Source organism: Podarcis filfolensis, assembly GCF_964270895.1.
Source record: "Podarcis filfolensis genome assembly, chromosome: 3".
In the NCBI taxonomy this organism is placed as follows: Eukaryota; Metazoa; Chordata; class Lepidosauria; order Squamata; family Lacertidae; genus Podarcis; species Podarcis filfolensis.
Genome location: NC_139606.1, coordinates 68,635,301 through 68,650,178, shown reverse-complemented (window position 1 = coordinate 68,650,178; position 14,878 = coordinate 68,635,301). Strand labels below are relative to the sequence as shown.

The 14,878-nt window shown below is 39.8% G+C and overlaps 1 protein-coding gene across 18 annotated transcripts in view; it reads right to left on the bottom strand.

The window, feature by feature from the left end:
- ARID1B (AT-rich interaction domain 1B) overlaps nt 1-14,878 on the bottom strand; it is a 351,760-nt gene that overhangs the window by 295,171 nt on the left and 41,711 nt on the right. Inside the window, exon 1 of one of the 18 annotated variants that reach the window (XM_083607910.1) lies at nt 2,474-2,567. The exons of 15 other annotated variants lie outside the window; for them this stretch is intronic. The gene's annotated coding sequence lies outside the window, so the exon portion shown is untranslated. Of the gene's footprint in view, nt 1-186; nt 337-2,108; nt 2,124-2,473; nt 2,568-14,878 lie in introns of those variants that run through there. 2 more of the 18 variants (XM_083607912.1, XM_083607909.1) reach the window with 2 other exon arrangements.

The window sequence follows — 14,878 nt, the reverse complement described above, 5'->3', positions numbered from 1 at the left end:
AAGTCATCCCATTTGTGCAGGGACTTCCAGTTAAGTAACAGAACTTATCCTCCCTCTCCTCCCACCACATGCCCCCAAATCTGTTCTGGGGGTGCATGGGAAAAGGAAAGGAAGGGGCATTTCCATTGCTCAGATAGGATGGCTTTGCCGGATACAGCCTATTGAGAATAGCCATGGTGAACACACCTCACACAGTCATGAGGAAGTTACTGCTTCTTTTTTGTCAAGTCTAGTCCAACTGCATTTCATTTAGTCAGTAAGAAAGTTCTCTAAGACGGTAGTTCAGTATGAGGCATTTACTCAGAAGAAGGGAAGTTTCAGTTACCAGAATGGAGGACAGACGCAGAAAATGCAGAATGTAGAGAAAGTTAATGATGGTCTATTCACCTGTTTCAGGAACACTTGGTTAGATGACAGTCACTGATTATTACCGCAGGGCTGGGATTTTTAAGGCAAGTGCTCTACATAAATGCCTATTTCAATGGGTTCTAATTATCATAATGAATGGCTGGATATACCTTCAGATTGAGCTTTTAAAAAACAATTATCAAATTCCACTAATTTCCTTGTACTACAAATTGCTATTATACCATTACAAGGAGAACCCAAATCTTTAACATTACTAAATATAAGGCACTGAGATCTAAGGTAGAGTTCTCAGACTATGTATAATCCCCCCCCTTCTTACTTTGCTGATCATTTTACAGCTATGTTAATGGTTCCCCCTTCCTTGCATAGCCTATTTCCCAATACTTGGAGCAAGCATTCCCAATTGTTTAATCATGGCTGAACAATTGAGAGAACCATCACACTTGCAAAGCATGAATTAACTATCATTACCTCCACTGCACTCAAGTGTAATACTCATACTAAAGTTTATCACAATTAAGGCTTTTAGAAAAGGTGCAACAGGTTTTTATAATGTAGTCTTCGGGATATCACTTTCAGCTGCTGACTGACAAGAATTGATGGATATATATATATATATATATATATATATATATATATATATATACATACACACACACACACCATATATATCCCTCTAGAAAAACGTGATATAATAGCTTAGTTCATAAGTAAGAAACATATTGTAACTGCAGCCAATCAACAGTGTGTGCTTTCCCTCCTTCACTTAGCAAATACTTGAAAAGAAATACAAAAACAAAAGATTCATAAAAATACACCACTTTTTAACATTAGATTTTAAAACATTTGCTGCCTCCATCTGTCTTTTCCAAACAGAAAGATTGCATGTCAGTGAGTCATGATTTCATCACTATTTCATGTAATGCACTGAAACCGCAGCAGGGCAGGGGGGGAATATTAACAATTTGAAGAAGCTTTATGAAATACTTTCTAGTATTGTATATGACAAAAGCTTTTCTGGTAATAATACTATGTTAAAAGAAGCATCCAAAACAACAGCTTCCAAGTTTTAGTGCATAGCCTCACACACTTCACTGCTGTATGACTTAACCCCCCCCCTAATAAACTAGAATTATATTCAGATTGGTTATCTGCAATGGCTGTTAAAGGACTAGAAGAAGGAATTTTCTGTTTAACTGAACATAGGCAGCAATGAAAAATATTGCATTTAAACTAAACACATGTACAGTTAACACACCTTTTAAAAAATGTTTTAAAGCACAGCTTTTTAAAAAAGGGCAGAAAACTAATGGCATGCTGAGATCAAAAAATACTGCAATACTTTTCAAGGACAACCTCAAGGTAATACTCAATGACAGTTTTTAGAGCAGATTTTGTCTAGCTGTATAATGCTAGTTCATTGGTCAGGTGTTAGTACACATTACTCATAACTGTCCTTGGACCTCCTATTCATAAACATAAAAATGTATTTTAAAAATGGAAATACGTTGTGAAATTACATTTCGTATAAGTTATTCAGAGAGATGTCTTTTTCATTTGTTCTGTCTGACCTAACCTAACCTGACTAAAAGTGCTTCCAGGTGAGACGTGGGTCTTTGCCAGGACAACATCCAGACATTGGCCCTGTCTGTGTGGTTCTATAGTTGCTCTTCTGCTGGTCAGTCCCTCTAGTGTCCTGCCTAATTACTACTGCTGCACTAATCTGCCAAATTTTTTACCTGCTATCACAGTGGGTGGCGCTGTGAGTAAAACCTCAGTGCCTAGGACTTGCCGATCGTATGGTCGGCGGTTCGAATCCCCGCGGCGGGGTGAGCTCCCGTCTTTCGGTCCCAGCTCCTGCCCACCTAGCAGTTCGAAAGCACCCCTAAGTGCAAGTAGATAAATAGGTACCGCTTTATAGCGGGAAGGTAAACGGCGTTTCCGTGTGCTGTGCTGGTGCTGGCTCGCCAGAGCAGCTTCGTCACGCTGGCCACGTGACCCAGAAGTGTCTGCGGACAGCGCTGGCTCCCGGCCTCTAGAGTGAGATGAGCGCACAACCTTAGAGTCGGACACGACTGGCCCGTACGGGCAGGGGTACCTTTACCTTTTTATCACAGTGGCAGGCACACCAGCTAGGGGAGGCCAATGTACTTTGGGGCCCTTCGAAATTCTTAAGGAGAGAGCTGTGCCCCCTCAATAATGAGCAGTAACATTGTGTGTGGTGTCACACAACATCGTGTGTGATACTAAAGTGACACTAAATGATACTAAGCCTATATCACACCCCTGCTGGGAGTTTTCCTCTAAACAAGTAGTCCCACCATGTTTACCACTTCTTAATAAGGAAGAAGATACTTGCATCTTCTGAATAATTTTAGCTGCTCTTTTCTATACCTTCTCCATGTTTATGACATCCTTTTTGAGATGGTGCAACTAGAACAATACAAAAGATGCTAAATGTGGGTGTACTATAGTGTTTAAAAGGGGGAAGGAACTGGCATTATGATGCTTGCTGTTTATTTCAATCTCCAGTTTTTAATCATTACAACACACTGAGCTAATGCAGTCAGTGAGTCATCAAGAATTACTAATACCTATTTCAAACGTAGAAGCATGAGCTTGGATTAAAACCCACACTTGTTAGGTGCCATAAGACTAGAAGCTAGCCTGGCACACTAAACAATAGTTCCCTACTTCCTATGTAACCAAGAGAAAAATATAGACACTTCGGCCAGGAAACAGATACTGCTAACTGAAATCCTTTTGCACTTGGGAATCTGGCAATCAAGAAGATTTCACCCTTCTCAATTTCAGAATGTACAGGAAGGAGGACAGCTTTTGAAAAAAAATCAGAAATGTTAGCATCCAAAAGTATACTGCTTATTACTTTCATGCTACTAATTCATACCTCTTCTATTAATAAAATTAACAGCACCAATATCAGGATAAAGAAAACGGAAGGGGCACTGAGCACTGAGCAGGAAGACTCATTTTTCCAGCTCAGAACTATAGTCAGACCATCAATTTATCTTACTATCTTTTTATTGGCATAAATCCTACTTTCTAATGGCTGCCTTTTTCCTGCCTGTGAAAAATTATTGGGCAGTTTACACTAACTGCTTTCTGTCATGTTTCATTTCCAAACACCATCTTTTGTCAGTTTATTCCAATCAACTCCAAAATAGACCATTAATGTGAATAAAGAAGATCTGTCTTCCAACATCATTAATGAGATGATTCAAAGAGTAACTCCATCTCCACTACTCCCAGCCCTAAAATATAAACACCTCACATTTTGCAACTGATTCCCAAAATCTTGAGATATGCACGCACATCTGCCTAAAAACAAAATTTAAACCATGCACACAAATATGCTGTATCTTTTTATAGTTATACATATTCACTGGATTTTATACTCTGAACCATGAAGGGGAAAATGGTAGGATCAGAATTTCTCGGGGGGGGGGGATGGGACAGAAAAAAACCTCAGTAGGTGATAAGGAGTTAACTATGGTGAGCTCAATGCATTTCAAGTATGAAACCCTTCTTCAAGGTCAGCTCTCATAAGAACATATGAAGCTGCTTGCTGGATCAGATCAAACACCCACCTACTCTGTCATCCTGTTCCCACAGTGGCCAATCAGATGTCTCTGGGAAGCCGGCAAGCAGAACATGAGGGCAACAGAATTCTCTCTACTCGTGTTCCTCTGCAACTAGTATTTAAAGGCATGCTGCCTCTGATACTGGGTGCGGTACATAGCCATCATGACTAGTAGTCATTAATAGCCCTATACTCTACACACACACACACACACACACACACACACACACACACACACTTTCAACAGAGTGGTGCCTTTTGCTGTCTCATAGATGCACTATGAACTAAAACAACTTCTTTCCAAAGGCAGTCTAACTCAATTAGTTCACATACAGAGGTCTTCAAATTTCAAAAATAAAGCAAATGACCAGCTTTAAATTTTTGATATTAGACCATTTTAGCTAAAATTTCAAAAGCCACAGAATAAAACAGCTGCAGCTTACATTTGCCTTGGTTCAGAGAGAAGACATTCGGTATCTACGTTTCAGAAGCATGTCCTGACTTAGGTAATAGCTAAGGAACAAAAACTCAAGAGAGATTTATGTGTGGCAATTTATATGTGGTAGAACCGGTGATGAATCATTCCTGCAGTTGCAACACTCTTCAGAGATGTTCTGAATGCCACCAAAATAAACCACAATACAGCGTGACCAGGCCCTTCTGAGGTAAGGACAGGTGATCCTTCCAGAGCTTGCTTCAGAGGTGTTCCAAGCACTTTTGTAGTACCAAATGATAGATATGAGTGTGCCATCCTCTCGAGCTTAGGGCATGGGATCTCACAAAGCATTTTGAGGGTGCTGCAAGAGTTGAATGCGACATTAAGTACAAGACCTGGCCCCTACCTGAACTTGGGAAGGGGGAGGTCAGGATCATGGCAATTACAAATATTCACTGGTTACCAAGGCTTAACAAAATTTGTGGATCCTGTATCATATACCAAGATCCTAATATATTTTCACTCATTTTAAAGATTTGTAACCAGAACCATATGTTGTTGTTTTTTCTAATCAGTATTGCAGGAAATTGAATCCATATATCTTGATTGTGGATCAGACAACTTCCAATCCCATGCAAAATCAACCTTTGCAGCTGTGAACATTTCAGGTGGTTTTGTTCACTTTGGGCTTTGCTTTAACAGCATTTTAAGGGAATCATGAACATAAAGTGGAACATAAATGTTCACTAAATAGGTTTTAGGATCTTGAAAGGAAAATGTCCTCCTAACTTTAAAAATATATAATGCTGCTAAGATTGTAACTGCCTGCTCACTGCCTGAAGAAAGTGAATATCTTAACTACGTATTCTCTAAAATAATTAATGGCTACTAGTCACGATGGCCATGTTGTATCTCTAGGGCTCTGAATACCAGTTGCTAGGAATCACTAGTGGGGAGAGTGCTGTTATACTCAGGTCCTGCTTGCAGGCTTCCCATAGGCATCTGGTTGGTTACTGTGGTAAATGAAGGCTGGACTAGATGGGTCTTTGTCTGGACCGAACAGGGTTTTTCCTATGTTCTTATAATAATTCAGGTATAGTACAACATGGCTCCTGGGCATTAAGAACACACAATGCAAGTCTCTGGCTATTAATGGAACCAAGTAATTGTTATAATTAAATCTACGGCATGATTTAGTTTTAATATGTTTCTTTGTGGTCACTCTTGGAAAGTGCACTGCTAACCAAAAAACTTTTAAAAGAATTTATTGTTAGCAGGCAGAAAAGCCAGGATATACGTGTAAACAAAGAAATGAAACTGTCCAGTTAACACTGGATTCTGCCCTTAAGTTTATGAACCTGAACACACTTTCTTAAAATTAAGCTCCACTGAAAATGGGACACATCCAAATGAATATGCTAAGGACATGGCCAGCTTTTGAAAGGTTAGTGTTTCTCCTATAACCCACCCCCTAAATTATCAATTTTACAAGCATGAGCCAATTCCCTTGTTTCCTTAGGGGTTGAAAAATTATTGATTGGTTGATTGTCAAGAGTGTGCACTCAAATACCAGCCCATAGTTCTCAGTTAAAGAACAATCAGAATTCTTTTCTTAAAAATTCTGAAGAGGAGAGGGAGAGCGATTACATGAAAAGTTTAAATTACATGTAAATATTTGGACATTAAAATCATGATGCTCTGCTGCTGCCTTTACTGTGCAATACTACAGGCAGCAAAATTATGTCAAAAACAGATCTCCCATGTAGCTCAACTGGTAGAGCATGAGACAGACTCTTAATCTCAGGTCCATGGATTTGAACCCCATGTTGGGCAAAAGATCCCTGCATTGCAGAGGGTTGAACCAGATGACCACTTATGGTCCCTTCCAACTCTATGATTCTATGAACAATATCTGTAAGGTAAAGGTAAAGGTACCCCTGCCCGTACTGGCCAGTCGTGTCCGACTCTAGGGTTGTGCGCCCATCTCACTTAAGAGGCCGGGGGCCAGCGCTGTCCGGAGACACTTCTGGGTCACGTGGCCAGCGTGACGAAGCTGCTCTGGCAAGCCAGCACCAGCGCAGCACATGGAAACGCCGTTTACCTTCCCGCTATAAAGCGGTCCCTATTTATCTACTTGCACTTAGAGGTGCTTTCGAACTGCTAGGTGGGCAGGAGCTGGGACCGAAGGACGGGAGCTCACCCCGCCGCGGGGACTCGAACCGCCGACAATACGATCGGAAAGTCCTAGGCACTGAGGTTTTACCCACAGCGCCACCCGCGTCCCCAACAATATCTGTATTCTCCCCCAAAATTGTGTGATAAGGATTTTCTCATGGTTAAACTACTGATCCTACACTCTGAATACTAACCAATTCATACAATATATCTCTAGGGTTTTTTTATTGCCATCAAATAAAAACCCAGTTCTGTAACATCACTACTAGAGCTTTCTTTTTCTTTTTTGCTATAGGGTTTCCCCCCATTAACGCTACTAGTTACCTAACTTTAATAAGCACAAATCTTTCCTTTCATAAAAGACAATTTGGTGTAAATGACAAAACTAAACATCATTTAAAACTTGCTTCCTCAATATATCTTTTTTTTAAAAAATCATTTTTATTGATTTTCCAATAAAAACAGCCAATCAACATGTCCACATCATAATCCAATTAAAAACAAAAAACTAAAATAAAAAAGACCAAAATGTAATTATTACTTTTTCCGGGCTCCCCATAGTCTGGGCCTCTGAAGCACATCTTCCTCAATATATCTTCAAGAGGTGAAAATATTCTCAGTCTATGAGTACCCTAGAAAAGGATCATTCCATCATGATGCAGGGACCAGATGACTCGAGTTGTGACTTGACATCATTATTGGAGGAAGGGGCATGTAAACAATGCTCCCTTGCAGGTCATCTCCACTTACTTGAATGAACTCCAACTAAGATGGGTTATTTCTAGGTCAGTCTGAGGTAACACAGCTGCACCAATGTTATCACTGGCAGACCCAGAAATAAATCAGGAATTCTCACGCAGACTTCATTTACTACTTGTGAAGCTATGAGGGGACTGGATTGGTCACTGTGACTGCAGACTTCACAATCTGGTAGTAGAAAATGAAACCAAATCATTGGACAGGCAGCAGTACATAGCTCAGTGGTACAACATTTGCTATCGTGAACTCCAATTCAATCTCTGCTATCTCCATTTAAAAGGGTCTCTAGTAGTATGACTGAAACAAATATTTAATCAAGACATGAGAGCCACTACCAGTGAGAACAGAAGGACTGGGCTACAATAGCCAATGGTCTGACACAATGGCAGTGTTCACACATCATAGTTAGCGGTCCATCACGAATGTGCAGGTGGCTCCTGCTTTGCTCATCCCCCAGTGCAAATGGAAGCAATGAACTATTATTCCCAGCTCAGCATTACATCCCAACCAGGGATCATGGTTTGTTTGGATCGAGAAAACCACAAACCCCAGATCAGATATAATGCTAAACCAGGGACTGTGAACTATTGCTCCTGTTAGAGGGGTGATGTGAGGCCTGGAGCAAAATGGGAGCCATCTCTGCAGTTAGAGTAAACCATTAATGATGCTTTGCTGTGATGTGCAGACTAGGCTAGCATAAGGCATCTCTAGACTAGTATAAGGCATGTTAGTACTGTATGTCAATTTTTAGGATCTGTCAGTCATACTTCAAGGCGGGTTATCAAATCCAATTACTTGGCAATATTTGCAGCAACAAACACTTCAGTGTGTCTGTAATGTTGACTGGTACACCAACAAAAACTTTGGTAGCATTTTCATTCCAAGAAATTCTCAGCTGATCTTTCCTTTTTTAGATTTATTTAAACCAGGAAAAATCGGTCAAGTTAAATCAGGAAATTCAAAGAATACAGTGCCAACAAGGCCTTAAGTACTTTACACTGGATTACATCCAATATTTATTTCCTTCTGTTTTACACACTTCCCCTGAGAATCTTCAGGGGGGTTGCTGATTACTGAAAAATTATTGTTTCAGTACAGAGTAGGGTATGATAACAAATTGATGACTTTAACACTAGAGTGATATTTAGTTACAACAGATTGTGGACACGCAGTGAAGTGTAGAGACAGATTAAAAAGGCACAGGGGTTCTATGCTGAACCATATTCTAAAGCTCCCTTTCCCTTTGATCCCCTGCCAGCATTTCAAACACATAGGCAGGCATGCACAAATGTAATAAGTCCATTTCCCAAAAGCCTCCTTCACTCCTGTCCACTTTATACTGCCTTTCCCTTGAAATTTTCTACATTACTGACAGTATTCCATTCATCATTCTAGCTGTGTTATCGGTATTGTAAATTTTCTTACAGCTTGGATCATCGTAAACACTCCCTGTTGTGTGATGAGGAAGCAGTCACTATGGCTGGGTTTCAAAAACGGAATTTGGAGCATCCAAGAATTTGGGCATGCTTAGCTTGTTTAATGTTCTTTCCAATTAAACAGTAGAGAATGTACCATATAACAAACTATTTTTTAAAGTCCCATCAGCTTCAAAGGTAGCTTGATATGTTGCATTCATCCCAGCCGATGTTCTGATATTCTGTTTGTTCTGGAATTTTAATAGGAGTCCAGCCTATTGAGGTCAGACTGCCAGTTACAGAAATATTACCTTGTGGTTTTTATACTGAAAAAAATAATACAATTACACTACAGAACGCACCCTATCCAACTACCCAGAAAATTAATCTGCAAAAGTTACTAGTCCATAAAACTTTACTAGTTCACTTGTTTCTGTGTATGAACTGTCTCAAATGGTTAGTCTAAAAATAATGCATATCCTCATGTATAGTGCCATTCATGTGAAGATTAACACCCATCACACATGTATTACTTCAAAACTCTTACAATTTGGAAGTTATATGGAAAACTACAATTCATGGAGCACTGCATAAACTAAATAGTGTTGTCATCAGCATAGATTTTGGAAAAGTAAAAAGTATAACTAGTAAACTAGAAGCTTGCGTAAAACCTCATTTTAGTCATACAATATTTACCTCTACAAGAGAGTTAAGGAAGCAAATTTTAACCTAGTACAGTGGTACCTCGGGTTACATATGCTTCAGGTTACATACGCTTCAGGTTACAGACTCTGCTAACCCAGAAATAGTACCTCAGGTTAAGAACTTTGCTTCAGGATGAGAACAGAAATCGTGCTCCGGCGGCGCAGTGGCAGCAGGAGGCCCGATTAGCTAAAGTGGTGCTTCAGGTTAAGAACAGTTTCAGGTTAAGAACAGACCTCCGGAACGAATTAAGTACTTAACTCGAGGTACCACTGTATGGCAGAGCTGTACATCTCTATCCCCACCATCTCACCTGTTCACTTTTCCTTGCAATGAGGGTGAGATGAAAGGTAGGGAAGGAAGAGTCTGGCACAAGGCATTTTCCATATCTTTTCCCTTCCCAGGCACAGCTCCAGGGAGAAAATGTAATCTGAGCACAGCCAGTTTAGAGTATCCAGGTCATATCTATTTTCTGAGTGACAGTGCAGCACAATTCTGGGTCAATGTAAGGAATAAGAAGACTATACCCTTCTATATGGTCGTTCGAGTATGTTAAAACGTAAATTACACTATGGAGGCAGGAGTTGGAAGGTAAAAACTTAATTCTTTTATGGATTCTAGACCTCAGCCATTTACACTAGTATATTTTGCTCACAACCAGGTCAGAAATTGCACTGAACACACAGCAGTTCAAAACAATGCAGTAATAAAAATGTGTACATTTAATTCAAATTCACTGTAAAAAATATCCGCGGCTAATCACAAATTGTTCTATCAGCCTCCATATTTCCTCCTTGTTTTGTTTTAAGAACAAAGCCATGATTCAAAATGGAAGCCCAGTATATAAACTGCAAAATGACTGGCAAACTTTTAGCCGATCAAATTATGTGTAAGCAGAGGCATTCTTTCCCAGTGGTAGGCGGCCGCATGCCAAGGAACTATGTGCTAGAACTTGTCCTGTACTACCTGTTCAAAGGAAGCTGCGCAAGAATATTTCAAGCTCTGACACATACTACTTTGTGCAAAAACATCCACAGGAGTATTACAAAAAGACAGCAGTGATGTTTCAGCAAACCCTGTGTCAAAGGAAAATGCTCCCCTGCATTTTTATCAGCAAGCAAAAAACGAACCATCATACCTTACATAAAACTGTATCACTAACACCAATACCGCTTTGGCAAAGTTCCTCTGGCCCTTGCATTTTGGATTCTAGCTCTGTTCTGTACAGATGGAAGTGAAACCTGCAAAGTTGATAGCACATCGTGTGCTGTTCCCTGAAAGTATACATTAAACCCATAATTTTGCTTTTCTCCTTTGGAAAGGTTTTATTTTAAACAAAACTTTTCTATCTTCTGTTAAGGGCTGCTGCAGATGCAGTACTGGTATTTAACCACAGCTGGTGCTGTATTTATGCAGCCTTGGCTTCTTGGATTTTTATCTTTTAGGAAAGAACCTGGCACAAATTACAGTGGTACCTCTGGTTGCAGACGGGATCCGTTCCAGAGGTCCGGTTGGATCCCGAGGTTTCCGCAACCTGAGGACTGCTTCTGCGCATGTGCAGACCACTTCTGTGCATGTAAAATACCGGTACTTTTGGGTTTGCTGTCGAAGTTTATATAGCCAGAGGCTTATGTAAATGGAGGTACGACTATATTTCAAATCTAGACCACAAAATTAAGATAAAGGTAAATGTAGAGGTTAAAAGGAAAGGAGGTACAACATGTAAACAGTAAAGGGTCTCCTTAACACCATTTCAGAAAGCCATCTGGGGGAAATTCCAGGCCCACACAATCACAATCTGACAGGAACAAAAATATTTTATTTTGCATGAAAGATGTATGGACAAAACAAAATCGAGCAAAACCTTGTATCTAACATGCAAACAAAGTTGAAAACCCAAGTTCGTGTGTACATGTGAACATCTAAACATTTAATGCTGATTCTGAAGTCTAAGATATTGGGGAACAGATGCACTAGATGCCAAAAAAACTGTGTCATCCTCACTACAGCAGTGTAAGAACAAAACTACACTTTTTATACCACCCACTATCCTCCACACCCACCCATCCCGCTGGGAGGGTTTTTGTTTTTTTCTTTAAATGGGCTAACTTTTGATGCTGGAGCCCAAATGGGAGGAAACAAGCTGGAAAAAATGTGTATTTCCACAAGAGAACTAAAAAGCAGAGGAAGAGTTAAATATCAGATTGGGATTGCATCCTAATTTGACTATTTAGAAACTATGAAAAGAAAATTTCATTGTGAAAGATTAGCACCTGGAACTGTAACACTGGTAGCTAACTATTTGGAATCCGCTTGATTCAAATAAGTCTAACAATATCTATACCTTGTACATTTTGATTACAATATTTTATTAAATGTTGTTTCCATGCACACCAGCAGCAGATATAACATGAAAACAATGTAAGTTGAAATGTAATTTGGATATGAATTTTCAAAAGGTTCAATGGGACAAACTGCTGAAAACAAGTATGTTGTGTATGGTATGTTCAGTGTTTTCTTTTTTTCATTTTATCTTATTTTATGTGGATGCTGGCAAGCCTGATCTGTGAAATGTATAAAATAAGTGAAAAAGGGATACAATTTGCTCTTTTCACATATCACAAACAGATCTCACTTATTTTCCCTAGAGCACACTGCTTCAAATTGAAGAGTGAAATTTGTTTTCTAATGTGGATTATGATATGTTTGAGCTTGCAAAATATTTAATAGAATGTCTGACACCTATTTATGATTTAATCCTTAAATCAGTAAGTAGAGTAATGTTGCCAAAACAAAACAAAAAAAAGGGGGGAGGGGGGAGAAGAGGATATCAAAACCTCTGAAATAATATTGAAAGCCTGGGGTCCCTGGGACTTTAAACCAATCATTGAAACTAATCAGAGTTAGCCTAGTTCAGCATAAAGACAAACTCCAATAGTTTTCACCAGAAGAAGAGCCTTCTGTCTTCTCACAGCAACACTCTAGAGCAGCCTTCATCAGTTTAGTGCCCTGCTAGCTGGGGCTGCTGAAGAGTTGCAGTCCAAAATATTTAGAGGGCACCAGGTTGGCCAAGGTTGCCCTAGAAGCAGAGGGCAGGGGGAGCTTGTGAGAGAGGAGAGGGAGCTGCTGCCCATGAATGTAGCACTAAATTGTGCATTAATGTTATATCTGAACCAAGTCTACAGATGCAAATCAGAACAGCATAACAACCAAAAGTGCCACTTACAGCATTATGCGCAAACCACTTTAAAATGCAATGAGAAAACGCACCACCGCCACATCCACTCCACCTGCTGCTTTCTTTCTTCCCTGTAATCCTACACCCTCCTCATTTATGGTGAGCAGCAGGGGGACAGGAGGATCTTAGTCTGAATGTGGCCTTTCTTCTATTTTCCTGGTGTTTCCACACCTGAGAATTTCCTCATTTTATGTAACCTTCCACACAGTGTAAAAGCCACTTCTGGAAATCTAGTGGAAGCTTAGTGCTCATGACAGTGTTGTTGTCCGGGGGGGGGGGGGATTCCTTTTGCAACCCTGTTAAAATCAGTTTTGCATTGTAATTTCACATGACAAAACCTGAGGTGGTATCCTGGTGTATGGTTTTTCCCCACCATTTAAAATTTAGTTGTGACATGGTGATATATTGATTTTTCAAAGCCACAGTTCTGTAACACAACAGATAGTGCAGTGTAAAAGGAATGTTATAAATTGGGACAGAAGCACTAACATTATTTCCAAGAAAACTAACACAATAAACCCCAAATCTGAATGGAGTCTTAATTTAAAACCTGACATCCACCATAGCTCCAGAAGTGGTTATATGGTGCCCCAGTTGCCAGCCTACACTGTATGGCTCTTCTTTTACAACTGAACATGGGCCTTTGAATATAAGCAAGCCTGGTGCCTTTGAAATATAGATATTTAACACAACAGCTAATGCATTATTGAATGCATACGTCTGAAGACACAGAGGCAAACTTTGGTCTCAATGCCTTTTCCAGAAGGTATTGTGTCATCCAGCCGAATAAGCTTTGCTCTCCCAATGCAGCAAGCATTTTCTGTTTAGCCTACAATTTCCGACATCATTGTAAAGATAGAAATCATTATAATGTTTCTATTTTCCATAATAATGCAATTGTGCTACTTTAGGGATTTTCTTCAGTAAACATTGTCGGATGACCACTGTTAAGATGTAGAGCTAAGCTACCATAAAGTTTCTTTCTTGTGTCAAATTTGATTCTGTGATTATCCATAATCTATGCTCACCTCCCTCTATAGAGTGAATTATACTTAATGGAAGGGATAATTCTAAAGGAGACAATACAACATAAAGTCTTATCCTGCTATGAGAAGTCTTTTTCAATTTAGTCAATGAGGCTTAGCATCAGACAGAAAGGGGGAAAAGACTGAACATTTCCCAGCAGTACAGCATACAAGCATACCCCCTACTTAAAATAATCTTACTTATACATAAAAATGTGTAAGGCTATGTGAATGCTGACTTCTATACAAGGCATAGGGCAACTTCATAGCGTTATGGGGCAATCAGCAAAAGTGTAAAAAGTGTTAAAAGCAAAGATTCCCCATCCAATCCCCAAGACAGCATTTTATATGTATAAAAAACTTGTGATAATTACATTGGTATTCCCATAGGGCCTCTGCCACCTCATTCACTGGACACTGGACACCCTACAGTGGTTTAAGATTTCTTAACCCTAGTATGCAAAAGTGCTTGCAAGGGGCATGCTGTTCCAAGAAAACTTGTAGCATCCTAGGATGGCTATAGGGAACCAAAGATCCCTTTGGGGCATTAACCCTAGCATTTGGTGTTTCGGGGTTTTTTAAGGTAAACAGTCCCGTTTTGTGGTTACAAGGGCAAAGGTAAGACTCTGGCTCTGTTAACATGAAAACACTGTGCTTGGCATTGCCAATCCCCCATAAGTTGCTTCCTCTGTGCCCGCATCTGCATTAAGAAAATACTTGCACTGTGCAGTGCAACATCAGTGTTTTTCACTGCCTAAAACTGTGATCAATAACTATGCTAATAAAAGGACCTTTTGATCTTGTCCCTTGGTTTACTGTTAGATGGTCACTTCTGATAAGAATTGTCTGCAGGAGATGTGAATCTCCCTTCATTTCCACAACCATTGGCATTTGACCTGAGCACGTGTCTATTTAAAATTTAAAAACTTAGACACATGGGAAATGGGTGGCTAATTTGCATACTCATGCATACTTCTGAAACAATGTCATTTAGTATGGATGAAGCCTTGTGCTCATGCACTCCCACCTCTCCTCTCCTCTCACCCCACACACAACCAGGAGGAGCAGCTAGCCAGAATTTAGTTTTACAGAATCTCATCTTGTCCTTGCATATATACCAGAGATCATGGTTTATCAAAAGCTATGCTTAGTTTAACA